Below are 27,877 nucleotides of genomic sequence, written 5' to 3'. Positions count from 1 at the left end.
GAGCCCTTCACGAGCAGGTGCTGGCCTTTCCCGAAGGAAGAGACTCAAGCAGCAGGATCTCATCGCCGGCCTTGAAGACTGGACCTGCCACGAGCCCTGGAGCCCGAGCGGCACTCGGAAGCCGTCGCCGTCAAGGTTCAGGTGAGAAGCGGCCCCACCAACACCTGCGTCTTCAGCCTCCCGAGCCCAAAACAGAGAAGCCAGAAGGGGCTTCTGACCCTCCCAAACTGGGAGACAAACAACCGTATGTTGTTCTAAGCCAGGCATCTGTGGCAGTGTTTTCCACAATCACGGAACACGGACACAGCGCGTAGTTTCTAACTCCTGGCACATGAGAACTAGGGCCCATCATTTCGGGAAAATTAGTATTTGAACCTAAAAGTTAAAAGTGAGCGTGACCTCATACACACAGGAGATTAAATGTATGGAAACTGTTATCCAAAGAACTGATAGCCTTAAAAAACAAGGAGGCGTTGGAACAGTTTCCATGAACTCACGGATGACCTTTAAAAAAAAAAAAGAGGGCTTAATCTCTCCTTCTTTCCAAAAATGATCTGAGGTGACGTACAAGACATGTTTGCTGACAACTGAAAATACACATAGGAAAAACACGGACCGAGGAGTTGAACACGTGTGTGAGTCAGGGGCCCTCGTGAAAAATACATATAGAAACTGACAAAGCACGGAGGATGGGGAAGACGCAGTATCACGAATCTTGGCTAAGTAGCAAAAGAAATTTAGCTTTGAATTTCTCAGAAGTCAAGATGTTTTTAACAGGGTAAAAATGATAGGAATTCTCAGGCTCTGCTGTCCATTACATCCCCTGGAGAACTTTTAAAAAGCTGTCAAGTCTGCATCCCATTCCCCAGGATTCTGACTTAATTGGTACAGGATAAGGCGTGAGCCCAAAGTGTTAAAACCTGCCCCAGGTGATTTTTGTATGTAGCCTTGGTGGCGAACCCTGGAACACAATTTTTATTATCCAACGAAAGCGCTCAATGTAATGTACCAGGAGAGGTGCATTGTGTCTTGGAATTTATCTTGTGAGATTTGTGTTATAGAGAAGATCTTTATACTTTGGCAGTTCTGCTGCAAATGCAAAGATATTCTTTGGCCCTTTCTTACATTGACCTTTGACAAAAAAAGAAAAAATTCAAGACATATCACCAAAATACAATTTTAAAAGGATTTCTATGGGAGGCTTAAGTAGATGCATTTCTGATGATATAGCTTGACAGAGGAATTGGAGCCTATATTCCCTAGGAATGGGGACGGACACATCTGTCTTTGCAAATCTACTTCAAACATCAACCATCCTGGGAAAGTTCATGAAATGGCCTTGTAACGAAAAATTCAAATGGAGCTCTCCAGGGAGAACCTGTGATAAAAATACTGTTTGGCTAAATGAGGGGAAATGGTTAAGCTTTATGTATCAGACTTGATTTTATTCATTTGCAAAAACCTACATGTCAACTTATGTTCTATTTTTCTCCATTTACAATTGAGATTCAATTTATCAGAGAATATTCTTTTTTTTTTCTTTTTCTTTTTTGGCTGTACCCACAGTATGTAGACACTCCTGGGCCAGGGATTGAAACCCACACCATAGCAGCAACGTGAGCTGCTGTGACAAAAGCCGCCTTAACCCCCCTGCACCACAAATGAAATCCTCAAGAGAATATTCTTAAACACTCTGATTTTCAAGATATTTTAATAGAGATTCTGCAAAAATACAAGTAGCATAGGATTTAACATGAGATTAGGTTAGTCCTTAGATATTTGCAGGGTTTGAAATCAAAGGCTGGGAGTTCCCATTGTGGCCCAGTGGAAATGAATCTGACTGGTATCCATGAGGATTTGAGTTTGATCCCTGCCCCTGCTCAGTGGGTCAGGGATCCAGCATTGCTGTGAGCTGTGGTGTAGGTCGCAGACTTGGCTCAGATCCCGAGTTGCTGTGGCTGTGGGGTAGGCCAGTAGCTGTAGCTCTGATTCAACCCCTAGCCTGGGAACTTCCATGTACCACGGGTGCGACCCCTAAAAAGCAGAAAGAAAGAAAGAATGAACGAAAGAAGGAAAAGAATCAAAGGCTGCTGATATAAGAGCTCGTGCTAGAGATAATTATTTAGCAATTTTTGAGCACTTACAACAGTGGTTAACACGCATAGCCCAGCTCTGTTCTAATTTCTTTCCCTGCATTAATTAATTTAATTTTCATAGTAACCTGTAAGGGAAATACATTATGATCCCATTTAAAAGGTGAGAACAACTGAGGCACAAAGTGATGAAGGACATCCTATTAGTAAGCAGAAGGTGTAGGGTTTGAACCCAGATATTATGGCTCCTGAGCCTTTGAATAGATTTCCTGCATCACACCCACAGGACAGTGGTGGCCACTGTAGGCGAATATGAGAATCAATCCTCATAAACCATTCACTGATCCTAGGGAAATACATTCCCGTAAAGAAAGGGTGGTGCACGTACAACCACTGCTGGGAGGAAGAAGCCGTGTGGACGGCATAGGAGGAAGGAGCCCACCTGAATTATGCTGACCTAGACGCCAGCCAGGTCTGTAACTCTTCTTTGCTTCTCAAAGCTGATGTTTCCCGCTAGTGTAACTTCTGTTGGAGGAACTTCCTTTAGCGGTTCTTTTAGTTTTTCTTCATCTGAGGTCTTTACTTTGCCTTTGTTCCCGAGGAATATTTTTATGGGCTGTGAAATTTCGGATTGAGAGCCCTCTCCAGGCAGAACTTCTAAGGTGCCCTGCTGCTGTCCTCCGGTTTCCACGGTCCCTAGGTCCCTACAGTAATGCCAGTCCTTGTTCTCTGATAGCTAAGGTGGTTTTCATTAGCTGCTTTGGAAATTTCTTTTTCGTTTCTCAGCAGCGTTTCAGTGTCTGTGCATGGCTTTCTTTGAATTTATTCTGTTTGGGGTTAACTGAGCTTCTTGAAATGGCAAGGTTGTATCTTTCACCAAATTTAGGGAAAGATACAGATTTAGGGAATTCAGGGTCATTATTTTTTCAATTATATTTTCTGTACCAATCTCTCCTCTTCCTCTGGGACCCCAATGACATGAATATCAAACCATCTGTTATTATTCTACCACTTGCTGGTCTTACTCATTTTTAAGAAAACATGTTTTCTCTCTGTTCTTCAGATTGGATATTTTTATCCTGAATTTCATTGCTTCTTTTGTCACTTTCCTTTGTCGTCCTCTCCACAATCTTTCCCGAACATTGTTCTTTCACATCTGTGGACATTTGCATGAAAAGCATCTATAGGCAGAATGCTTTCGTTACCTCTGCTCTCTTTGTCTTCCTTGGTGCGTTTCCATAGGGATACAGTTGAAGGGTTGGGTGGAGGAAGCAGGGAGGCCACAGAGAAGTGATTTCCCAAAGGATGCTCAGACCCAGTGGCCTTGACCCCAACAGACCAGAGTGAGCCAGCCCCTCCATCCCCAAAGCAGACCAGCAGGAAATGTGTTCTACATGGTGGACTGTGGGCAGCAGAGAAAGGAGTAACCATCACCGTGTGGAAAATTCACCTCTTGCAAAAAGACGTGCATTGCCTCCGAGTTCCTTTCTCTCTTTCTAAGCTGTTATTCAAGGTGGCCTCGGGCCAGCAGATGAAGGGGGGATGAAGGTGGGAAAGTGTGGAGCAGTGGCCTTGTATTTTTCCACTTTGTTTTTTTGTTGTTGTTATTGTTGTTTATGTCTTTTTGCCTTTTCTAGGGCTGTACCCGTGGCATATGGAGATTCCCAGGCTAGGGGTCGAATCAGAGCTAAGCGATGGCCTACACCACAGCCACAGCAACATGGGATCCAAGCCACATCCTCAACCTACACCACAGCTCATGGCAACGTGGGATCCTTAACCCATTGAGCAAGGGCAGGGATTGAACCCGCAACCTCATGGTTCCTAGTTGGATTCATTAGCCACTGAGCCATGAAGGGAACTCCTATTTTTCCACTTCAGAGGTGTCACCTGCTCTAGCTGTGGCTACTCCACCTGAAACTGAGGGTTGTGACTTAATCCGTGACCTGAGGAAGAGGGTGGCAGCAGGGCCCTGCCTGCGGTTGAAGGAGGGGCCTTTGGAGGTGGGGCAGCTGGAATGGGTCTCCTCAGAGCATCAGGGTTCCCTCAGGGCTGCGATGGTGCCCTCTCACCACAAGTTCCTAGTGTGCCTGTCCAACCCCACACCTCCTGCCTTCCCCCCTGCCTCCCCCTCCCCGCCCCACAGCTGTCCCCCTCCTCTTCCAGAACGACTTCCTAAGTGCTACCTTCAGCCCCTCTCTAGGGCCTTGCAACTATTTCCATTGCTTCTCCCAGATCTGTTTTCCCTTCTCCAGCCTGCCTCCCACTACTAAGTATGCCTTAGGCACGTCTCCTTCCATCAGTATCTGCATCTGCTCGGGCCTCCCCCTTCCTTCCAGGTTAGGGCAACACAGACACGTCCCCAGAGTACGCTGGTAACAGAACAAGAAGGAAATGGATCACCAGCACCCCAACTTGGTCCCCATTGCCCCCCACCCCGCCTTCCTTTAGTCTCCTGTTTTCTCTTCCTTCTAACCTCTCCTGTTGGCTGCTAACGTCAACAAAAACAAGTGTTTCTCACTTCAGACCCTGAATCTCTCCCCTCCAGGAGCGGGCAGTGAAATGGGGGAGGGCGGGCAGGAGGGGAGCTGCAAAATCCTCAGACCCATCCATCAAATCTGTCAACACACGTTCCTACTTCGTTCCACTTGGAGGCTCTCCCCGAAGTGACTTCTGCTCCTGGGCTCCCCTCTGACGGTCCCCCCTTCCTGGAATCTGATGGCCAGTTTCCAGCCACATAGTGTTTGCTCTCACTTTTCTCCAGCTACATCCTCCTGCTGACTCTCCCCTCACCGATGCTGTCATCTGTGGCTTTCTGGGTCCCGCTTTTCAAGCGCTGCCCAGCCCCTGGCTTCCAGAGAGCTGAGGTTAGAGGCCCTTCTGAACCCCAACATCATTTTCAGGCACCCACACTCCCCAAGTCCCTGGAAGCTAACTGTGATCCTTCTCACTCATCACAGCTTATTTCTTCCTGTAGGTTGACTTCTTGTCACAACAATCCAGGTGACATTCCTGAAGGGTGGCCTCCGTACGTGACCATGCTTGAACCCTAGCAATAGGCATTGCATAAACTTTTTAAAAAATCTGAATGTGAACAAAAGAACTCAGAGTTTGGGCAAAAGAGAATTATTATTATTATTATTATTATTATTATTATTGTAATTGAAATTGAGTTGATTTACAAAGTTGTATTATTTCCCGCTGTACAGCAAAGTAATTCATATATATATATATACACATATGTTTTCATATTCTTTTCCATTTTGGTTTCTAAGATATTGAATTTAGTCCCCTATGCTATACAGTAGGTCCTTGTTTTTTATCTATTTTCTATATAGTAGGGTGTATCTGTTAATCCCAAACTCCTGTTTTTTTTTTTTCTTTTTAGGGCCGTACCAGTGGCATATGGAAGTTCCCAGGCTAGGAGGTGAGTCAGAGCTGCAGCTACCGGCCTACACCACAGCCATAGCCACATAGGATCCAAGCCATGTCTGTGACCTACACTGCAGCTCACAGCAACACCAGATCCTTAACCCACTGAGTGAAGGGGGTTGAATCCCCAGAGATTGAATTTGAGTCCTCATGGATGCTAGTTGGGTTCATTACTGCTGAGTCACAACAGAAACTCCATCCAAACTCCTAATTTACTTCTCCCCCTTCTTTTCCCCTTCGGTAACCATAAGTTTGTTTTCTCTGTTTGTCTATTTCTGTATTTCATTTTATCATTTTTATAGATTCTACATATAAGTGATATCATATGGTATTTGTCTTTCGCTTTCTGACATACTACACTTAGTATGATAATCTCAAAGTCCATTCATTGTTGCTGCAAATGGCCTTTTTTCATTATTTTTAATGACTGAGTAATATTCCACTCTATCTATATATGACACATCTTCTTTATCCATTCACCTGTCAATGGACATTAAGGTTGCTTCCATGTCTTGCATATTATAAATAGTGATGCTGTGGACATTGGGGTGCCTGTATCTTTTTGAATGAAAGTTTTTGTCTTTTCTGGATATATGTCCAAGAGTGGGATTGCTGGTAACTATTTTTAATTTTTTAAGGAAACTCTATGCTATTCTCCATAGTGGCTTTAGAGAAAATTCTGATTTAAAAATTTTAAGGGAATTCCCATTGTGGCTCAGTGGAAACAAATCTTACTGGTATCCATGAGGATGCAGGTTCAACCCCTGGCCTTGCTCAGTGGGTTAAGGATCTGGTGTTGCCCTGAGCTGTGGTGTAGTTCGCAGACATGGCTTGGATCTGGTGTTGCTGTGGCTATGGTGTAGGTTGGCAGCTGTAGCTCTGATTGGACCCCTGGCCTGGGAACCTCTATATGCCACGGGTACAGCCCTAAAACGGAATTTTTTTATTTTTGTATTTATTTCATGATCAATGTGTTTCAGGCCTTGGGGTCTTTTGACACTCACCATGATGAGCTATATCACCAGTCACCTGGTCAAGAGCATTCATTGAGCACCTTCTGTGAACTTGGCCCTCTGGAGTCTCCATAAAGTAAGTGCAGGACCTAAGAAGCTTTTGGAGGTGGGGGTGTCTTACAGGCTGGTAGGTTTTCGGGGAGGGTTTGCTGTAAGACTGGACTGGCAGCACAAAGAATCCTGAACGTGGCCTGAAGCTTTTCCTGTGCCCAACTTGTCCAGGCTGGCATCCTGCTCAGGTCGCTCCCTGACCGCCCAGCAGCCGATCTGCAGCTCGGATTTCACAACCACACAGAATACGGAACTTCACACCCCTTTTAGCCCGTGGGGGTTTGCTGTCTAAGCAGAGCACCGAGATCTACAGCAAACACCACGAGCCTAGAAATGAGAGAACATGGAGTTCCCGTCATGGCTCAGTGGTTAACGAATCCAACTAGCATCCATGAGGACACAGGTTCGATCCCTGGCCTCGCTCAGAGGGTTAAGGATCCGGCGTTGCCGTGAGCTGTGGTGTAGGTCACAGATGCAACTCAGATCTGGCATTGCTGTGGCTGTGGTATAGGCTGGCAGCTACAGCTTTGCTTCATCCCCTAGCCTGGGAGCCTTCATATGCTGTGGGTGCAGCCCTAAGAAGCAAAAAAAAAAAAAAAAAAAAAAAAAAAAGAAATTAGAGAAGCTTGTTTTCAGCTCTGGTTCTGTAGGCATGTGTTCCATTGTGTGACATTTTCATGAGTGAAGAGGATGCTCTGATACTTTGCATGTAAATTTTAGGGAGAGATCACTGGCTAAGCCTTTCCCAAGATGAAAAAATGAAAAGAGAAAAATATGGAGTCCGTGCCCTCAAGCCATTAATTTCCTTGCAGGTTGTTTGAAATCAATCCATCAGTGATCTTATCTGGAAAGATCCCTTTATCTTTGAAATCATTTGAAAATGAGATAGTACAACTTAATCTAGAGCCTGACCTCTGGAGGAAGGTTTTTTTTTTTTTTTTTTTTCTTTCCCTCAAATAAAGGTAATTGTCAGTAGAAAAATAATCTTCTATGAAAAAAATCAAACTTCGCCCTCAAAATTTTTCCTGGGTTTTTATTTATTTTTAAAACTCTATTTTTTGATTGAAGTATAGTTGATCTACAATGTTTTATTCGTTTCAGGTGTATAGCAACGTGATTCAGTTGTATGTATATGTGTGTGTGTGTGTAAATTTTTTTTTCAGATTCTTTTCCATTATAGGTTATTATAAGATACTGAATCTGGTTCCCTGTGCTATGCAGCAGGTCCTTGCTGTTTATTTATTTCACATACAGTTTTGTGTACCTGTTTCCTAGACTTTATTTTTTGTCTTTTAGGGCCGCACCTGCAGCATATGGAGGTTCCCAGGCTAGGGGGTGAATTGAAGTTGTAGCTGCCAGCCTAGGCCACAGCCATAGCAGTGCCAGATCTGAGCCGCATCTGCGACCTACGCCACAGCTCACGGCAAAACCAGATCCTTAACCCACTGAGCGAGGCCAGGGATTGAACCTGTGTCCTCATGGATGCTAGTCAGATTCATTTCTGCTGAGCCACAACGGGAACTCCTATTTCCTAGGCTTCATAATGATTGATTTGGGGGAGAGGAAATCTCAATCAGTATTTATGCACTCTGACCTCCAACAGGAAATGTATCGAGAACTTTTTTTTTTTTTTATGAGAGCAGTAGAAGCTCGAGCTGTTCTTAAGCTAGTCAAAAATAGTCTAAATATGGCACTTCACAAAATCAAGTGGAAAAAAACGGGCCTCCTCTTTCTTTCAAGTTGCTGAAGGGATTCACCACAAGGTGGCATCAGGCAAGTGCTGGTTAGTACATAAAATGCTTCCCCCTGTGGGCGGGCGCCTCTTGGGGAGGTCCCCATACTTCAGAGCTGTGGCAGTGGAACATTTGAGGATGCTGTTTCTACAGAGGCACGTGTCTGTCTTGCTGCGTGAGTTCTTCGCGACTCAGGTCTTCTTCGTGTGTTCTTTGTTCCACAAGCTTTTCTGGTTCCTTGTTCTTGCCGCGATACCAAGGCCACAGCTACTCAGGCAGTTTGAAGAGAAGGTGGCTGAATCGGGTGGGTCTTTGACGGTATTGAAGTTTTCCCTTTAGCTCCTGATGGAAAGGCCTGCGAAGTTATGTTCCGGCTCCTTTCGCTATCCTGTTTTGTCGTTGCGGATTTGCGTAAACACAAAACACTGGGCGTCCTTAATGTGTCTGCAGAAGATCGGCAGCTGCGGCTCTGGAAACGCGGGCAGCCTGTGTATTCTTATTGCTGAGAATGTAAGGGCAAGTCCCAGCTCCCAGGCTGCGGGACAGCCATTCCCTCCACGCACGAAAGCAAGCCTCACGTCTCCTCCACTGGATGTTCCAATCCTGGATAACTGGGTGATTGGAAAATTAAAGGGGTCCCACCTTCACGTGCTTCTGAACACTTGGAAAGACAGTCACAGGAAAGAATGTAGCCTTTTTATATGTGTGCAGGGCGTGTGTCCTTGCAGTTCAATAGAACTTTAACTAGTACTGCCCTGTTGCCACGTAGCCAGGTAAATATTTGCAAAGTGCCTACTGCCTCTCTGGATTTGGGGCATGTGTCTGCTGGGTATGAGACAACCTCTGTGGGGGAAGTGAGCCTCCCCAGCCTTATCTGCCTCTTACGGCAGAGTTCACCAGATATGACACAACCTCCAGAAGGACAGTTCTTATCTCTTCTCTCAACTGGCACAGGGGCATTCTAGTGGCCAAGGCCAATGGGTCCTTTGCAGGAACTCTGGAGACAGGAGGTAGGTCCAGAGGTACCTCTTCTGAATATACACTCTTGGAGTTGTAGTATATCCTCAGGCTTATGTGCCGAAGCCTTTGCGGGGTAGACCAGTTAGCCCGTATGACATCGGTCAGGAAGAGACACTGGCTGTGGACAAGTAATGAGATGGGAAATCATATTTTTCAGAGCTCTTCTGAGGCAGGATATTCTAAGAGGTAGGATGTAACACTGGGATAGGTGGTTTAAGGAGAAGTTAAGACCCCTACTTTGACCCCACCCCACTCCAGAGGTCACGCTAGAGTAACAACAGCCAGCTGCCTAACTGCCTTCCAAGTAAAGAACGAGTTTGCTGAGTGGGGTGCACAGTGTGGGGCCTGAGCTAAAGTTTCAGGGACAGAAGAGAAGTGTCTCTGTCTCCCCGCTACCCTTCAACCAACAGGCTCTCGTAATCATTGGACAAATCCCTAAAGACTGGATTGAATGGTGTCCCCAGGTGTAAGCGTGTTAGAGCACCAAGGGTCTGTACCTGCCCAGGTGGGAGAAGGTCACTGGGAAGCGCCTCGAACAGAAGCATAAGAAGAGGTTCATGTCAACGTGTTATCATTCCAGGGTCCACTGGGCAAGGACCTCAGCTTTTCACACCTGTTTTCTCTTCTCCCCGCCAACCCCAAGTACCTCGGGACAATAGTGAGAGCGATAGATCCCAAATTTTTAAGAACTATCTGGTTTTAAATGTTCTATCCATTCTGTTCAGGTAAGGATATTTTAACTCGACACTCCAGTCTTACATAGGGACTTAGGGCTCTGAAAATGAGCCATCACAGAAAGATTCCAGAACTTTGAACTCAGTTCGGGAGGAAACCCCTTCAAGGTGATCAGAGGCGGACCCCTTGGAAAACTGCCAGGCCAGGGGCTGGATATGGCTCGTGTCAATCCCAGTGGGACACTTTTGTGGATGCTCAAGTGAATTAGTCACTGAGGAGAACGATGAGATGGATCGAAGACCAGGCTCAAGGGAGGTACGTGTTTTTAGAGAGCTTTGAGTTATCCAAGAAGGGCCCTCTCACAAAGTGAGTGGATCTATGGAAACAGAAATTCAGTCTTTTGGTTGTAGAATTTTTCTGCTTGACAGAATTTTCTCTGAATTGTCCAGCCTCATGGCATGTATTCTGGGCCATATTTAGCTGTCCCTCTTTCTTCTGTACCATTTCTTTCCCTTTCTTAAATGCCTCTTTTCTTTTGCCAAAGGAGTTTCTGAGGGATCCCTTCATGCTGGGGACACAGGCAATAAGCCTTCTGAGTTCTTACACACGTGGCCAAGAGTGGCTCTTGTCCGTTTCCACCTGACTGATGATTTAAGTGGGTAGAGAACGCCAAGTTCAAAGCCATTTCCCATAAATGTTTTGAACACATTGCTTTGTTGTCTTCTAGTATAATTATTTGAAGTTTAAAAATTTAAAGAAGAATCTTCTTTCAGGCCATGTCCTTCAGCCATCAAGTCTCTCCACCCCTATTAACTTCTGCTTCTTAGGCAAAAGCATTTCCTCCTTACCAGGGTGGGGTCAGAAGTCTTGGGCAGAACTCCCTCTGAGACTGTGTGTTTGTCTCAAGAGGATCAAACACTTAGACTCAGTGTGACAAGCTATTTGTTATTAGTGCCAGAGCTGGAAGTGGGCCTTTTATGGAATTTGTGATTCATCATCCAAGAGCCTAAAAAATTAATTCGTTCCGGTTGGGCCCTGATTGTGTGGGCTGAACATCAGCTCGACGGCTCAAATCTAGCACGTTGACACCATTTTACCTGCCCTGGGAACTGCCTATTTCTGACCGGTGTCGGGGTGCAGAACACCTGGTTGGTGAATTGTCTACCCCCCCCCCCCCCTGTCTAAAAAGCTTTCTGCCATTTTGCTGAGTCACAAGAGACAGCCAGGACACCTCAATGCCAGTACCAGGGACAGGAGTAACTCACGTTCTTAGCAAGAGGTGAGAGCTGCTGACAATTCCCTCCGCATCATTGATGAATTATGAAATAACCCAAGAGAGAGGCTGCTAACCGCCAGAGCGGACCGTAAGTGGGACAGACAGCCTTGGGAATCCGTGAGCTCCTCCTAAGAGTTATTCTGAGTGGAGCTATTATAAGTCAGATCTAAGAACCCCCTGGATGGTTCGAATGCATGGCTTTGAAGTCCTTTTCAACCGTGAGAATGTGTCTACAGTGCTTAGTATAATGCCTGGCACACAGCAGATGTTCAATAAATTGTAAATGTTTGTGCGGGAGTTCCCATTGTGGCTCAGCAGATTAAGAACCCAACATAGTATCCATGAGATTGCAGGTTCGATCCCTGGCCTCGCTCAGTGGGTTAGGGATCTGGCCTTGCTGCAGCTGCGGCATAGGTTGCAGACGCAGCTCGGGTCTGGCGTTGTTGTGGCTGTGGTATAGGTCTCAGCTGCAGCTCCAATTCGACCCCTCGCCTGGAAACCTCCATATGCCTCAGGCGTAGTCCTTAAAAAAAGAAAAAAAATGCTTGTGCACTGCGCTATGCCTCAGCGGCCAAGATCAGGGGCTCCCCAGGATTCCGTGGCTGTTTTGATCTATAGTAAGCAGGTTAGCCTTTGCAACTACCATGAGCTATGAATATTGAAACATTAATAAAAGAGTCTCGTTCTCAAACAGTGGCTGAGTTTGAACTGGGGACTTGGTTTTGGTCCCAAGCACTTGACTGCCTCGTGTCATTTATGGCTCTGCCACAAACTTGGTCTTGTGTAGACAGCAGCGGCTCACCAGGCACCAAGCCATTAGAGAGCAAAGCCCTCCTTAATCATCTGGATTAGGGCTTTTGAATAGCAGGAGGGAGGCTTCCAGGCCTCACTTGGCCTGGAAAATACAGCTTTTCTTGCCCATGGAGGTTGAGAAGAGATGCTATTTTTTTTGTGTACCTGCTTGTGCTGTGTGATGAGGGACAGACGCTGTGAGGGTGGGGACAATAGAGTCTTGGGATGCTGCCCATCCATTCAGTGAGGAAGCTGGAAGGGATGGAGGCGTCCAGATGGGATCCGGAGAGGCCGCCTGAACGCATAACAAAGTCAACACCAAGATGGCCTGAAGTTCCCTTTGTGGCTCAGGGGGTTAAGCACCTGACATTGTGTCCGGGAGAATGTGTGTTTGATCCCTGGCCTTGCTCAGTGGGTTAAGGATCTGCTGTTGCCACAAGCTGTGGTGTAGGTCGCAGATGCAGCTCTGCTTCACCCCTAGCCTGGAAAGTTCTGTATGCCGCAGGTGAGGCCCTAAAAAGAAAAAAGAAAAAAAAAAAAAAGAAAGAAAAAGAGAAGGCCTGAGGGGCCAGCTGACTGTCAAGGGCAATAGACAAGGAAGGGACCCCGAAGCCCAGGCCAACCCCCTCACCTCTCCTGGTTTCTGATCCAAAACTTGGTCTAATGAGGATATTTCCTGCTTTGTGAATTTATTTTTATGTATGAAAATAGTATTAAAAGTTTATAAGAAGAGGCAAGAGAAAATAATTTATCCATAATCCTATCATGACTTTTTCAAACCTGTTTAATACTTTCCAGGCCTGTGTAGTTGATTAGAGATGGATGGTTTGTGATGGCCGTGGTCTTTGAAACTGGGTTATTTTTCCAACTAAATGTATCGTATGCATTTTGCTAAATATTTTCTCCCAACTTTTATTTCACACTTTTAGCTTCTTGCAGCTAAATGGTAGTTTGTCAAGTGGAAGGAAGAATAATATCTAACACATGTTATGCTTATTATATGCTAAGCAGAGTGCCATGAGCTTTCAATGGTTATCTCATTTTTTTGTTTGTTTTTTGTTTTTGTTTTGTCTTTTCTCTAGCCACTCCTGCAGCATATGGAAGTTCCCAGCTAGGCATCAAATCAGAGCTACAGCTGCTGGCCTACACCATAGCCACAGCAACACCAGATCCGAACCACATCTGCAACCTGAACCACAGCTCACAGCAATGTCGGATCCTTAAGCCACTGAGTGGGGCCAGGGATCAAACCCACATCCTCATGCATACTAGTTGGGTTGTTTCTGCTGTACTGCAACAGGAACTCCCTGTTGTGTTCATTTTAAGTGTAGGGCAAATTGATTCATATATATATATACATTCTTTTTCTTTTTCTTTTTTTTTTTTCTTTTTGTCTTTTTGCTATTTCTTGGGCCGCTCCTGCAGCATATGGAGGTTCCCAGGCTAGGGGTCGAATCGGAGCTGTAGCCACTGGCCTACGCCAGAGCCACAGCAACTCGGGATCCGAGCCGCGTCTGCAACCTACACCACAGCTCACGGAAATGCCAGATCCTTAACCCACTGAGCAAGGGCAGGGATCGAACCTGCAACCTCATGGTTCCTAGTCGGATTCGTTAACCACTGCGCCACGACGGGAACTCCCTACATTCTTTTTCAAATTCTTTTCCATTATAGGTTATCACAAGATATTGAGTATAGTTCCCCATGCTATAGGTCCTTGCTGTTTATCTGTTTTATATATAGCAGTGTATATATGCTAATTCCAGACTCCTAATTTATCTCCTGTCCCCTCCTGCTATCCACTTTGGTAACCCCATACGTTTGTTTTCTAAGTCTGAGTCTATTTCTGTTTTGTACATAAGTTCGTTTGAATCATTTTTTTAAGATTCCACATAAAAGTGATATCACATATTATTTGTCTTTGATTTACTTCACTTAATATGAGTCTCTCTCTCCCCTTCTCTGTGTCTTTTTTTTTTTTTTTTTTTTTTTTTTTTTTGCTTTTTAGGGCCGCACTCATGGCATATGGAGATTCCCAGGCTAGGGGTCGAAGTGGAGCTACACCTGCTGGTCTACACCACAGCCACAGCAACACAGGATCCAAGCCATGTCTGTGACCTACACCACAGCTCATGGCAATGCCAGATCCTTAACCCACTGAGCAAGGCCAGGGACTGAACCCACATCCTCATGAATCCTAGTCGGACTCGTTTCCACTGTGCCACAGGGGGAACTCCTAATATAATCTCTAGGTCTCTCTGTATTGCTACAATTAGGACATTGTCTAATTATTTTTTATAGCTGAGTAATATCCCTATGTGTGTGTGTGTATCATATCTCCTTTATCCATTCATCTGTCAATAGACATTTAAGTAATTTCCATGTCTTGGCTATTGTAAATAGTGTTGCTATGAACATAGGGATGCATGTGTCTTTTTGAATTAGTGTTTTATCTGAGTATATGCTCAGGAGTGGGATTGCTGGATCAAATGGCAACTCTTATTTTTAGTTTTTTGAGGCATCTCCATGCTGTTTTCCATAGTGGCTGTACCAATTGGCATTTCCACCAGCAGTGTAAGTAGGTTCCCTTTCCTGAGGATGGAGAGTGTGATGACAGCTGATGCCTTGTGTCAGAATAACTTTGAAAAAATGATATGGCTTTATAGTATATAAATTATAGATATGTCTTTATCCGTCTATTTATAAACTTATATCCTTGCCAGAATTAGTTATGTTTAACTTAAAATTTTCCTTCACTAATTTAGTAGCAAATGAAAATTTAGTATTTTAATTTATTTTATTATTGGAACAATTAAACATTCTTTCATGTATTTGTCTGATGGCTATAGTCCTTGAGTCATGAGATTATGTGCTTTTTCCATTTATCCACTGGAAACATTTAAAAATATCAATAAATACGGACTTTTCTCATAGTAATAAAGATATTAGTCCTTTGTCAGATTTGGTGCAAATATTTTTCCTGAACTGTTTGCTTTTTTTTTTTTTTTGTTTTGGTCTTTTTAGGGCCACACCTGTGGCATATGGAGGTTCCCAGGCCAGGGGTCCAATCGGAGCTGTAGCCACCAGCCTACACCACAGCCACAGCAACACGGGATCTGAGCTGTGTCTGCGACCTAAACCACAGCTCATGGCAACACCGGATCCTTAACCCACTGAGCAAGGCCGGGGATCAAACCAGTGTCCTCATGGATACTAGTTGGATTCATTAACCACTGAGCCATGATGGAAACTCCCTCTAACTTTTTAATGTAATATACTGCTTCTAGAAAAGTTGTCTCTTCCAAACTCCTCTCCAGATATTTTAAAATTTTTTAAATTTATTTTCCTGTGATCTTTCTATGTAGTCCAACAACACTATTTGGAATTTATATTGATTTTCAGTGTGGTTAAATGACCAACATGCTTCAGGCTCTTTCACAGCAAACAGACTAAGATCCATCCCCACACCCCCTCTAGCTACTGCTCTTTCCCCACATTTTCATCTTCTGCTCCCACCTCCGCCTACTTCTGCTTGGATTCCATCCCAATTACACCACCTAACACCTCTCTCACTAGCTCGCTCGCAACTTGCCAATGACCTATACTTTCACTTCTGTCGGGTAAATTCCTCGGGGTAGAGTTGGTGGATCCTATATGGTAGTTGTATATTTAACCTTATTAAAAACTGGATTTGGATAAATGCCAAGCTGTTACCCAAAGTAATATTGTACCTTTTTAAACAACCACTAACATTGCAGGAAAATTCCACTTGTCTTACTTCATTGCCAATGTTTAATATTGTTAGTCTTTTTCTTTTTTGTCTTTTTTTGGCTTTTCTATGGCCGCACCCGTGGCATATGGAGATTCCCAGACTAGGGGTCCAATTGGAGCTGTAGCTGCCGGCCACAGCCACAGCAACACCAGATCTGAGCCACTTCTGCAACCTACACCACAGCTCAGGGCAATGCCGGATCCCTAACCCACTGAGCGAGGCCAGGGATCGAACCCGCAACGTCATGGTTTCTAGTTGGATTCGTTAACCACTGAGCCACAACAGGAACTCCCACTTTAATTGTCAATGGGTACAAAGTAGCATGTCATTTGGTTTTAATTTGCATCTTCCTACTGACTGATGACTTTGAGCCCCTTTCTCTGTGCTTAGTGGCAATTCATGGAGCATCTTCTGTGACATGTCTGGTAAAAATATTCTGTCCATTTAAAAGTTGGGTTGTTTGACTTTTTACTTTTGACTTGTTGATATACATTATATATTCTTATATACCTTATATATTCTGGATGTAAGAACCCTGTCAGGTATATGTATTGCATTTTTCTCCCAGCCTGTGGCTTGCCTTTTCAATTTTCTTAATGGTGTCCTTTGAGCAGGATTGCTTTATATTTTATTATTGCCAGTTTATCAATCTTTTCTTTCATGGTTAATACTTTTGTGTCCTAAGAAATTGTCTCCTATTTCAGGGTCATGAATGTATATGTTTCTTTATGTTTTCTTTTAGAGGCCCTATAGTTTTAGCTTTTACTTTTAGTTATGAGATCTAGTTCAAATAAAATTTTGCATAAGGTATGAGGCAGGGTACAGGGTATATTCTTTTCTAGGTGGATATTCAGTAGTTGTAGCAGAATAGGCTGAAATGAATTTCCCCATTGAATTACGTGGGCACATTTTGAAAATCAACTGATTGCATTTTACACTTAAACACACATTTTTGGACTCGCTATTCTGTTCTGCTGGTGTGTCTGTCTGTCTTTGCCCCAATACCACACTGTCTTATAGTTTTATAGTAGAAAGTCTTGAAGTCAGGTAGTAGAATCTTCCAAACCAGTACTTCTTTTTTCAAGATCATTTTGGTGGTTCATTGTCTTCGTATTTTAGAATCAGCTTTGCTAATTTCTACCAGAAAAGCCTGGAGGGATTTTGATTGGGTTCATGTTGAATCGCTGGATCAGTCTGGGGTCAATTAACACCTGAACAAATGGAGTCTTCTGAACATGAATATAACATCTCTTTCTATTTACTTAGGCATTTAAACAGTCTTCTCAACAATGTTTTGAACTTTTAAATCTTGCACGTGTTTTATGTATTACTAAGTATTTCATAATTTTGATGCTCTTATAATAGTATTTTAAAATCATATATATTGCTAGCATACAGAAATAGAAATACAATTGATTTTTGTGTGTGTGTATATATATATATATATCTCCTCTGATCTTGCTAAATTCATTTATTAGTTCTTTAATTGTTTTGTTTTGTCCTTTTCCCTGCCCGGATACCTTAGGGTTTTCTACGTAGACAGTTATGCCGTCAGCAAATAATGACAGTTTTTTCTTCCTTTTCAAGTTCTTGATAATTAATTAACTGGCTAATTAATAAAGCATTAGCTAATGACTTATTGCACAGGCTCAGAGCTCCATCCAGTACAGTGCTGAAGGAGTAAAAGCGGGCATTCTTGCCTTGTTCTCAACCTTAGAGAGAAGGCAGTTAATATTTCAACCTTAAATATGATATTTTTATTATAAATGGATCTTGAAATTTATCAAATGCTTTTTCTGCATCCGCAGAGGTGGCCATTTGAGTTTTATTATTTAATTGCGTTCATGTGGTAATGTGAAATACCTTAATTGGTTTTTCCGATGTTAAACCATCTTTGCATTCTTAGAATAAACTCCATTAGGTTATAATACATTATCACATATAGGTGTGCTTTGCTAATATCTTGTCAATATTGGCATCTTTGTTCTTAAGGAATATTGTACTTTTAACTTGTGATGTGTTTAGACGATTTAATAGGATTTAAGTCAAACTTTTTTTTAAACCTTAGCTATGACAATACTCACATTCTTTAAATACATTTTCATTGAATCCTTGGAGATGTAGATCTTGCTCACTGTATTAATTTTCTGTGGCTGAACAGCACCTGATCAAAAACTTGGTGGCTTAATACAACACACATTTATTATCTTACAGTTTCTGTAGGTTAGAAGTCCAAATATGGCTGAGCTGGATTCCCTGTTTAGGGTCCCCTGGGCTGAAATCAAGATTCAGGCTTGGGCGGCAGACTCACATGAGGCTTGGGGTCCTCTTCCAAGCTTACGTGGTTATTGGCAGGACTCATTTCCTTTCAGTTGCCTGTCTGAGGCCCTTAGCTCCTGGAGGTGGCTGCCATTCCCTGCCATGTGACCTTCCCTAGAACACGTTGGTTTCTTCTTCTGTGCCAACAAGAAGCCTCTGCTACTTGTCTCCCACTTCTAGACCTTCTTTTATTGAAGGTTTTTTTTGGGGGGGGGGGCATACAGAATTCCCAGGCCAGCGCTCAGATCATAGCTGCAGCTGCAATCTACACAGCAACAGCTACAACACCAGATCTTTAACCCACTGTGCCAGGCTGAGGATCAAACCTGCATCCCAGTGCTCCAGAGATGCCACCACTCCTGTGGAGCCACAGCAGGAACTATATGGACTGTCTTTTAAAGGATTCACCTGGTTTAGATCAGGGCCACTCAGGATAATCTCCCTTTGGATTAACTCAAAGTCAACTGATTATGGACCTTAATCACCCTTGCCATATCCAATAGTATGATCACAGGAGTGATAGCTCATGAGAGTCACAGGCCCTGCCCATACTCAGGGGCTGGGGAGTGTTCAGGGCATGTATTCCAGGAGTGGGAGTGCTGGGTCCAGCCTATTTAGACTCTTCGTTGCAGTCCCATAGGCTGTTGATTTTCTCGCTCATCTTCCCACCTCAGTCTTGTTTCTTTGTTGTTTATTCAAATATTTCTGCTCATCTGTCTAGGTCCATTCATTCAGTGAACAATATCATATTCATCCTATGTGATTAAATTTTTATTTCAGATATATTTTTCTCTTCCAGGGTTTCCATTGGGTTCTTTTTTGAGTTTATATACTGCTCGTAAAATTCACCATTTCTTTCCTCTTTGTAGCTATTTTTTTCCTTCACAATCATTACCATATTTGCTTGCAAATTCCCAATAAATAGGTCATCTGCAGGCCTACTTTTATTAGCTGTCTTTCTTCTTTTTATAATGAGTACACTTTCTCCCCATATCTGTTCCTGTCTAGTGAATTTTCTCTGAGCTTGTTGGCAGAAAGCTGAGTTCCGTGTAAGTCACTGGTAGCAGAATTCCTCCTTTCCTCTCATAGTTTATATTAAACAAGTTGAGGGAGTTCCCATCATGGCGCAGTGGAAACAAATCTGACTATTAACCATGAGAATGTGGGTTTGATCCTTGGCCTTGCTCAGTAGATTAAGGATCTGGTGGTGTTGTCTCTATGGCAAAGGCCAGCAGCTAAAGTTCTAATTTGACCCCTAGCCTGGGAACTTCCATATGCTGCAGGTACAGCCCTAAAAAGACCAAAAAAAAAAAAATAAATAAATAAAAAAGTCAAAATGATTTTCAGAAGTCATAAAATCTGGGTTTGAATCCCATTCCCACTACTCATTAGCTCCAAGATCTTGAACAAGTTACCTAACTTTTCTGAACTTCAAAAATTTCCTCTTTTTTTTTTTTTGTCTTTTGCCATTTGTTGGGCCGCTCCTGCGGCACATGGAGGTTCCCAGGCTAGGGGTCTAATCGGAGCTGTTGACATCAGCCTACACCAGAGCCATAGCAACGCGGGATCCGAGGTGCGTCTGTGACCTACACCACAGCTCACGGCAACGCCGGAACCTTGACCCACTGAGCAAGGGCAGGGATCGAACCCGCAACCTCATGGTTCCTAGTCGGATTCGTTAACCACTGCGCCACGACGGGAACTCCAGAAATTTCCTCATTTTTAACATGAGGAATTAGGACAGGTGTCTTCTGGCTCTAGTCATAAAAGATTTGGAGCTTTTATGATTATAAGATGTTGATCTTCAGAATCAAGCACAAGTGCTGGGCACCAATTTTTTTTAACTCTTTCACCTCCAAGTTCTGCTGACCAAGTACCCTTGTCACCTCTGAGCAGTTTTGCCTGGGCAATTTCTCTCGCTCATGCAACCCGTCAACCGCAACTAACCCACCCAAAAGGATTTGATCTTTGCAGTCCTTTTTCTTCCCCTCTTTTAAGAGAAAGAGTAGCTTTGAACTGGAAAGAGCATCTTTGCTCATAAGCATGGATGGAGAGCATCACTCAGCAGCGAAAATTGGCAGCCCTCGAAATGCATCATTAATACAAAGTTTTGGCTCCACCTCTGACCTACTGATTTAGAAACATCGTGGGTGGGGCCCCGTACTGTGTTTAACAAGCTCGGCAGGTCCAAGTGGTTTCAATGCACCCACAAGACAGAGCACTGCTGGGGTGGGGGAAGGTGGTGGAGCACAGGCAGGGATGCTAATAGCGTCCTGGCGTGGGGAGGGGATATGATAGTAAAACCACATATGCCGAGACCAGCTCAGCAGGTGAGGGCTGAAGAACGGGTGCTGTGAAACTTAAGAAAAGTTAACATATGGGAGGGATCGGGAGCTTGGGCTTATCAGTCACAACGTAGAATAGATTTACAAGGAGATCCCGCTGAATAGCATTGAGAACTATGTCTAGATACTCATGTTGCAACAGAAGAAATGGTGGGGGAAAAACTGTAATTGTAATGTATACATGTAAGGATAACCTGACCCCCTTGCTGTACAGTGGGAAAATAAAATTAAAAAAAAAAAAAAAGAAAAGTTAACATAAAGTAAGACACAGAGACATTTATCTTAATTAAAGGTGGGAACCGGGAGACTCCTGGGTTCAGGGACCAAGAGTGCTACCTCAAGAAACCACGTTGCTTTTTTTGTGCACTTTAGGATGACATCAAGTGAAGAGGGGGCTGCAGGTGCAGGATATAGTTCTTTTATTATTTTAAAAGCCACATAGTTGGTAGCTGGTTAAGCTTTTATTCTCACCTTTAGGCATTTAACAGTCATTAGCGTTGAGGGAGCCTGGCATTAGCTGTCTATGCAGAGCTTCTGGAGAATCATCATTGCCTATCTGCAGGAACCTGGCTTGCCTAGGTTTGCACCTCGCTCTCCTTGCTGATGCATATTCTGCTAACGACCCCTCATAAACCCCCTAGGGCCATGAGGCTCCTCTTTCTCTTATTTTAACAGGACGTATCATGCTGTGCAAACAGCGTGCCTATCTGCACAGGTCCTAGACCAATGCATTATGTCCTCACTCAGCTGACCGCATGAATAACTTATGCCTTTTGGTCTTTGTTCTGAAGCTTAAGTTATTTACCAGCACTGCGACTGGTTTTCCAAGCAGGAATAGGGGGTAAAGTAAAGCAGGACAAGATGGAGTTTTCAGCACAGAAAATAGAAGCAGAGAGGCTAAGAAAAGATTGGAGAAACGTGTCTCCCGACACACATAGAGGAATGTTTTATTTTTCCTCTTAAAAACACAAAGAAGAGTCTGTTTTGGCCTTGGAAAGCGGTCATGCAAAAGAATGGGTGGCATTTTGGGGATACTATTTCAGCCGTTTTGAGAAGGGGGTGATTGAGGAAGAACTGTGTGGCCTAGGAATCAGGGTAGGGTTTTCTCCAGGTCATTTCACTCCAAACCAAGCAGCTGCTTTGGTTCTCTGAAGCCCGGGGGACCTCAAGAGGGCCACCTTGAGGTCCCCCTGGCTTCTATGTGGATGGAGGTGCTGGCTGGTCCCCGGAGGGGTTCAGATGTATCCTCTTAGCCTCTCATGGGGCATCACCGCCTCAGTTCCTGCGGTGGCCTGAGTGTGGTCCCCCACTTCCAGGAGGGGCTGAGTGACTCGTCCCGGGAGCAATCTGGAAGGCTTGGCCGACTTGGCTTGGAGCATCCAGCATGTGTTATTCTAGGTGTACATGAGAGCCAACCGCTTTGTTTCCTAACAGGGAAAAAATAGAGGTATTACTCTAGCCAGAGGGAGAAGGAGCCAGCTTCCAGCTTCTGTCAAGCAAATGCAAACATATGTGGATTAAAAAAAAAAAAAGGAAAGCTGGTGAATGGTTAAGGTAAGAAAGAGTCTTTGTTTTGGATGTTGTACAACCGCAGGCGGTTTGGTAGAACGAGGCGTGCAGGCTTGTCCAGGAGCAGGAACACACGCTCCTGTGTTTACTGCTTTCCTAGGAATTCCTGTGCTTCCCGCCTTGTTGAGAAGGTCTGGCACCTGGAGGAACATTGCTTTCCTTGCCTTGCTGTCTTGCTCAAGACCTCACTCCTGCCGGCCGTGAGAAGGCGGCCTTTTGCTACAGCCTCAGGTCCCAGGTCCCGGCTCTTTCCCAGACGCATAAACTGCTTCGTTAATTTGATCCAATCCTACCTTCCCGACTTCATCTCTGAATTCCTGCCCCCAACACCAATGCTGCCTCCTCCAGGCAGTCTTCCAGCTCACACCACCCTCTTGCTCACCGCCCTGGCTCGAGCCAAACTGTCCATCTTTCATGATCTAGAACCCCCTCCCTGATTGTGCCAGTTCACACTAGACTCTGTGTCCCTGCCTTGACGTTTGTAGGCTCTACCGCGAATTTAGTGGCTAAATATACACTGTCCTATTCTCATACTAAGTACGTCAGAAAGACAAATACCACAGGATATCACCTACATGCAGGATCTGAAATATGGCACAGACGAACCTATCTACAGAACAGAAACAGACTCACAGACATGGAGAACGGACTTGTGGTTGCTGAGGGGGAGGGAGGGGGAGGGAGGGGAGTTTGGGGTTAGTAGATGTAAATTATTCCATTTAGAATGGATAAGCAATGAGGTCCTACAGTCCCACAGGGAACTATATCCAATCTCTTGTGATACAGCATGATGGATAATATGAGAACCAGAATGTGTGTGTGTGTGTGTGTGTATGATCACATCCATTTGCTGTACAGCAGAAATTGACACAACATTGTAAATCAACTATACTTTAATAAAAAAATGATTAAAACAGGAGTTCCCCCCATTACGCTGTTGGTGGGCATGTAGATTGGGGCAACCACTATGGAAAACAGGAAGCTAAAAATAGAATTATCATTTGAACCAGCAATCCCACTCCTGGGCATCTATCCAGAGGAAACCATGACTCGAAAAGACACATGGACTCCAATGCTCACTGCAGCACGATATACAATAACCAAGCCATAGAAACAACCTAAATGCCTATTGACAGAAGAGTAGATAAAGAAGATGTGGTACATAGACGCAAGGGAATATTACACAGCCATTAAAAGGAAAGAAAGGCATTCACAGCAACATGGATGGTCCTAGAAATTATCATGCTAAGTAAAGTGAGACACCGACGTCATGTGCTATCACTTACATGTGGAATCTTAAAAAAAAGGACACAATGAACTTCTTTGCAGAACAGATACTGACTCACAGACTTTGAAAAACTTAAGGTTTCCAAAAGAGACAGGTTGGGAGTGGGGGGCATGGGCTGGGGGTTTGGGATGGAAATGCTATAAAATTGGGTTGTGATGATAATTGTGCAACTATAAATGTAATAAAATTCATTGAATTAAAAAAAAAAAAACCCAGGAGTTCCCATGGTGGTTCAGCAGTAAGGAACCCAACTAGTATCCATGAGGACGTGGGTTCAATCCCTAGCCTCACTCAATGAGTTAAGGATCCGATGTTACCGTGAGCTGTAGCGTAGGTCTCAGAAGCTGCTTGGATCCCGAGTGGCTGTGGCTATGGAGTAGGCCAGCAGCTGCAGTTCCAATTCGACCCCTAGCCTGGGAACCTCCATACGCCTCAGGTGTAGCCCTTAAAAGACAAAAAGAAAAAAAAATATTAAAAGAAAAAACAAACAAAATAAATATATGCCATCTTGCATTTTGTATGGATTTGCTCTCCAGGTGGCTTGTGCCATGTGTTTATCACTCTTGCTCTTTAAGTGTCGACGCTTTGACCGTTCTGGGCAGGATGTGAAGAAACCCGAGGGATGAGGTGCTGAAGGGGGAGGAAAGAGGACACGCAGAGAAGGGAGTGAACGGGAGTTTGACTTTTCTGAGGGGGCCCGGCTTTTCTCGCTTGGCTATTTCCGACCAGTTCGTTTGGACCACAGCTGTCGCCCGTTATTATCCTGCGTGTTTAGCTGATGGTTCAGATAACACCGCCTCTCCCAGACATGAGCCAAGTTGGACTGCTCCCGCTGATATAGATGGCACCTGGGCGGGTGGATGAGACACAAATAGGAAGTTAAAAATCTGGGTACCCCAGGCGTTCCTGCTGTGGTGCAACAGGACCAGGAGTGTCTCTGCCGTGACAGGACGCAGATTCAATCCCCTGCCTGGCACAGCAGTTAAAAGATCCAGCACTGCCAAAGGGTTGTAATTCCAGCTCAGACCTGGCCCCTGGCCTGGGAACCCCATATGCCACAGGTTGGCCAAAAAAAAGAAAAAAAAAAAAAAAGAAAGAAGGAAAGAAAGAAGAGAAAAGAAAAGAAAAGAAAAAAAAAATCTGGGAGTTCCCGTCGTGGCTCAGTGGTTAACGAATCCGACTAGGAACCATGAGTTTGTGGGTTCGATCCCTGGCCTTGCTCAGTGGGTTAAGGACCCGGTGTTGCCGTGAGCTGCGGTGTAGGCTGCAGACGCGGCTCATATCCCATGTTGCTGTGACTCTGGTGTTGGCTGGTGGCTACAGCTCCGATTAAACCCCTAGCCTGGGAACTTCCATATGCCGCGGGAATGGCCCAAGAAATGGCAAAAAGACAAAACCAAAACCAAAAAAAAAAAAAAGAAAGAAAGAAAGAAAGAAAGAAGGAAAAATCTGGATACCCCAGAAATTGCTCTTCTTTACCAGCCTTGGTCCATATCACACGCAGCTTTGATATGGACAAAACTGACAACTACGTTCAGTTATAAACACAGACTGTCCCTGCCTTTTGCTTTCTTTCCCGTGGACGAAGTTCCTCTTAAAAACTGCCTCATCTTTGCTATGCAAATAACATGATAAACTCACAAATACTCTACAGGTGGATAACAAAAAGGAATCATTCCCTCGAAAGCACATTATCCACACACAACCACTCTTACTGTTTTGCCAAATGCAGGCCAGTTTTTTCCATGAATGCACATATACAAACAGGTAAAATTTATGAGTGGTATGGCAATAGAATGCTATAAAGTTTTTCACTCTTCAATATGTTTGAGTCCTGTTTTCCCATCATTAATGATCTACATTGTCTTTTTTCTTTTTTTTTCTTTTTTTGCATTTTTAAGGTCTATGGAAGCAGAGTTGATTTACAATGTGGTCATTTCTATTGCACAACAAAGCGATTCAGTTGTACATATACACACACATCCATTCTTTTTCAGATTCTTTTCCCATATGGGTTATCACAGAATATTGTGTAGGGTTCCCTATGCTATATAGCAGGTCTCCATTGGCCAATCATTCCATAGACCACAGTATGCTTTAATTATCTACATTATATATATATATATATATATATATTTTTTTTTTTTTTTTGCTTTTTAGGGCTGCACCCACAGCATATGGAGGTTCCCAGACTAGAGGTTGAATCAGAGCTGTAGCCACAGCCTACGCCACAGCCATAACAGTGCCAGATAGAGCCATGTCTTTGACCTATACCACAGCTCACAGCAACGCCAGATCCTTAACCCACCGAGCAAGACCAGGGATTGAACCTGCGACCTCATGGTTCCTAGTCAGATTTGCTTCCTCTGCTCCACACTGGGAACTCCTACATTATCATTGTTAATGGCTAATAATTCCTTTGTCTGGAAGTACCATATTGTAACCATTTTCCATTGATTTTTGGGGTTCTTTTATTTTTTTTTTTTTAAGGCCACACCTGTAGCATATGGAAGTTCCTGGGCTAGTGGTTGCATCAGAGCTGCAGCTGCCAGCCTACATACACGACAGCCACAGCAACCTGGGACCTTAGCCACATCTGAGATCTACACCACAGCTCGTGGCAATGTCGGATTTTTAACCCACTAAGTGAGGCCTGGGATTGAACCCACATTGTCACAGACACTAGTCAAGTCCTTAACCCACTGAGCCACAGTAGGAACTCCAATATTTAGGATCTTAATTTTTTTGTCTGTAAATAAGCCTGCACATAATGAACATGCTTTACATACATAAATTTTCAATATATACTTTTCCATATATATTTTTCCATATGCTAGTGTGATGATCTTCTTAAGCTAAATCCTTACACGTGGACTCTGCAGATCAGAGTATGTTTTAGTAAAACATATTCTGCAAATTGCCAAACCACTGCTGAGTGTCCATTCCTAAGCTTCTTGCCAACAATAAAGAAACTATTCTTGTCTTTAATCTGAAACATTCTTACTGTTTCTGACACATTCTTACTTTGATATAAATGAATGTTTTTATAGCAGTAACAACTAGATCCAAGCTCACAGACTAGCGGGGAACTGGTTTGCTGTCCCAAGGGAGAAAACTACAACAGGAATCCCCCCTGGAGACCGTGGAGAAGGCAGCTGAGCACTGGGAACGTGTCTGTTCTCCTCTGCCCTGAAGACAAGCTTCTCTATATGAGATGCTATGAACATAACTGAGCTGCCTGCCACCTTCGACCCACAGCCCAGCTTCTGTGCTCTGCAGGATTTGGTTTCCATCTGCCCATTCTACTCCTCACTTTCTGCACACCTTGAACTTGAGGGCATTTCATACCCTCTACAAACCTGCACTCAGGAAAAGATCTGGCCCGAGACTATATAGCAGTCTGGTCTCACCTTGTGATAAATTGGAATCAACAAGATCGTTCTTCTAGTTGTCGGCTTCTACAATTTATCCCTAATAGTGCAAAAAGATCATTGTTCATTTTTTCTTTTTTCTTTTCCTTTGTATTTTTTTTAGGGCCACACCCAAGGCACATGGAAGTTCCCAAGCTAGAGGTCATATCAGAGCTGCAGCTGCCAGCTTACGACACAGCCACGGCAACGCCAGATCTGAGCTGTGTCTGCAACCTACACCACAGCTTGTGGCAATGCTGGATCCTCAACCCACTGAGCGAGGCCAGGGATTGAACCCACATCCTCATGGATACTGTTCGGTTCATTACCACGGAGCCACAGCAGAAACTCCAAGAGCATCGTTCTTCTTCTTTTCCATTTTTAAAAGTTTTATTGAAATATAGTTGATTTACAGTGTGGTGAAGAGCAGTGTTCTTAATGAAAGAAATTTATCAACTGAAGGGTTCATTTTTTTTCCTTTGTTTTTAGCATCCTTACAAGTCAACTCCTTCGAGTCTATCAAAGTAGAATTCAGGTGCCCCTGACTGCCTGGGGAAGTGCCACCTTCCACATGGATCCTTACCGAGTTTATGCCCAGCAAGGGACAAGAGGGAATCCTCGTGGGAAGGACAAGTGAGTCTCCTTTTCATGGGTTTCAGGAAAGTGACATGACTTCTCTGCGTCTTTCACATCCATTCCCCAGTCCGCCCTGGTGTTCCACGGGTAAACCCGCTCTTGAGGGGAACAGGGAAGCTGGCTTGTAGCATTTGTTGATTTCCGTGGCCACTTTCAAGCTGCCAACAGTTGAATAACTGCTCCACCATATTCCTGACCAGTAAACAGTTAGCTCCTCTATCAGGAAAATCCCAGTGGCTGCTTTTATGATTGAGTCTTCTTTTAAAGCTGCTGTTTGAGGGGCCACCCCATCTCATTTGTTTATTATGATGGGAGAAACTGCTTCTCATTGTCACGTGTATGTTAGGACCCTCCCACCCCCTCGCATCTCTTTGTGGTCATGGCGGTTGGTGGACCGCTGACACCTGCCTGAGATGCAAGGCTGTGTCCTTGCTTCTGTATGTGATGTGCATG

General features: G+C 44.1%; 1 long non-coding RNA gene across 2 annotated transcripts; it reads left to right on the top strand.

The window, feature by feature from the left end:
* LOC110255617 lies at window positions 1-27,621 on the top strand. 2 transcript variants are annotated; one of them, XR_002336164.1, is made up of 4 exons: window positions 1-141; window positions 6,506-6,614; window positions 21,956-22,075; window positions 27,278-27,621. It is a non-coding gene; the product is annotated as an uncharacterized LOC110255617 (long non-coding RNA). The 2 variants fall into 2 exon arrangements; XR_002336165.1 differs by lacking the exon at window positions 1-141 and adding an exon at window positions 2,448-2,565.

Source organism: Sus scrofa, chromosome 10 (genome assembly GCF_000003025.6).
Source record: "Sus scrofa isolate TJ Tabasco breed Duroc chromosome 10, Sscrofa11.1, whole genome shotgun sequence".
NCBI lineage: Eukaryota > Metazoa > Chordata > Mammalia > Artiodactyla > Suidae > Sus > Sus scrofa.
The sequence above is the reverse complement of the archived record's forward strand: the minus strand, read 5'-3'. Positions and strand labels throughout refer to the sequence as shown.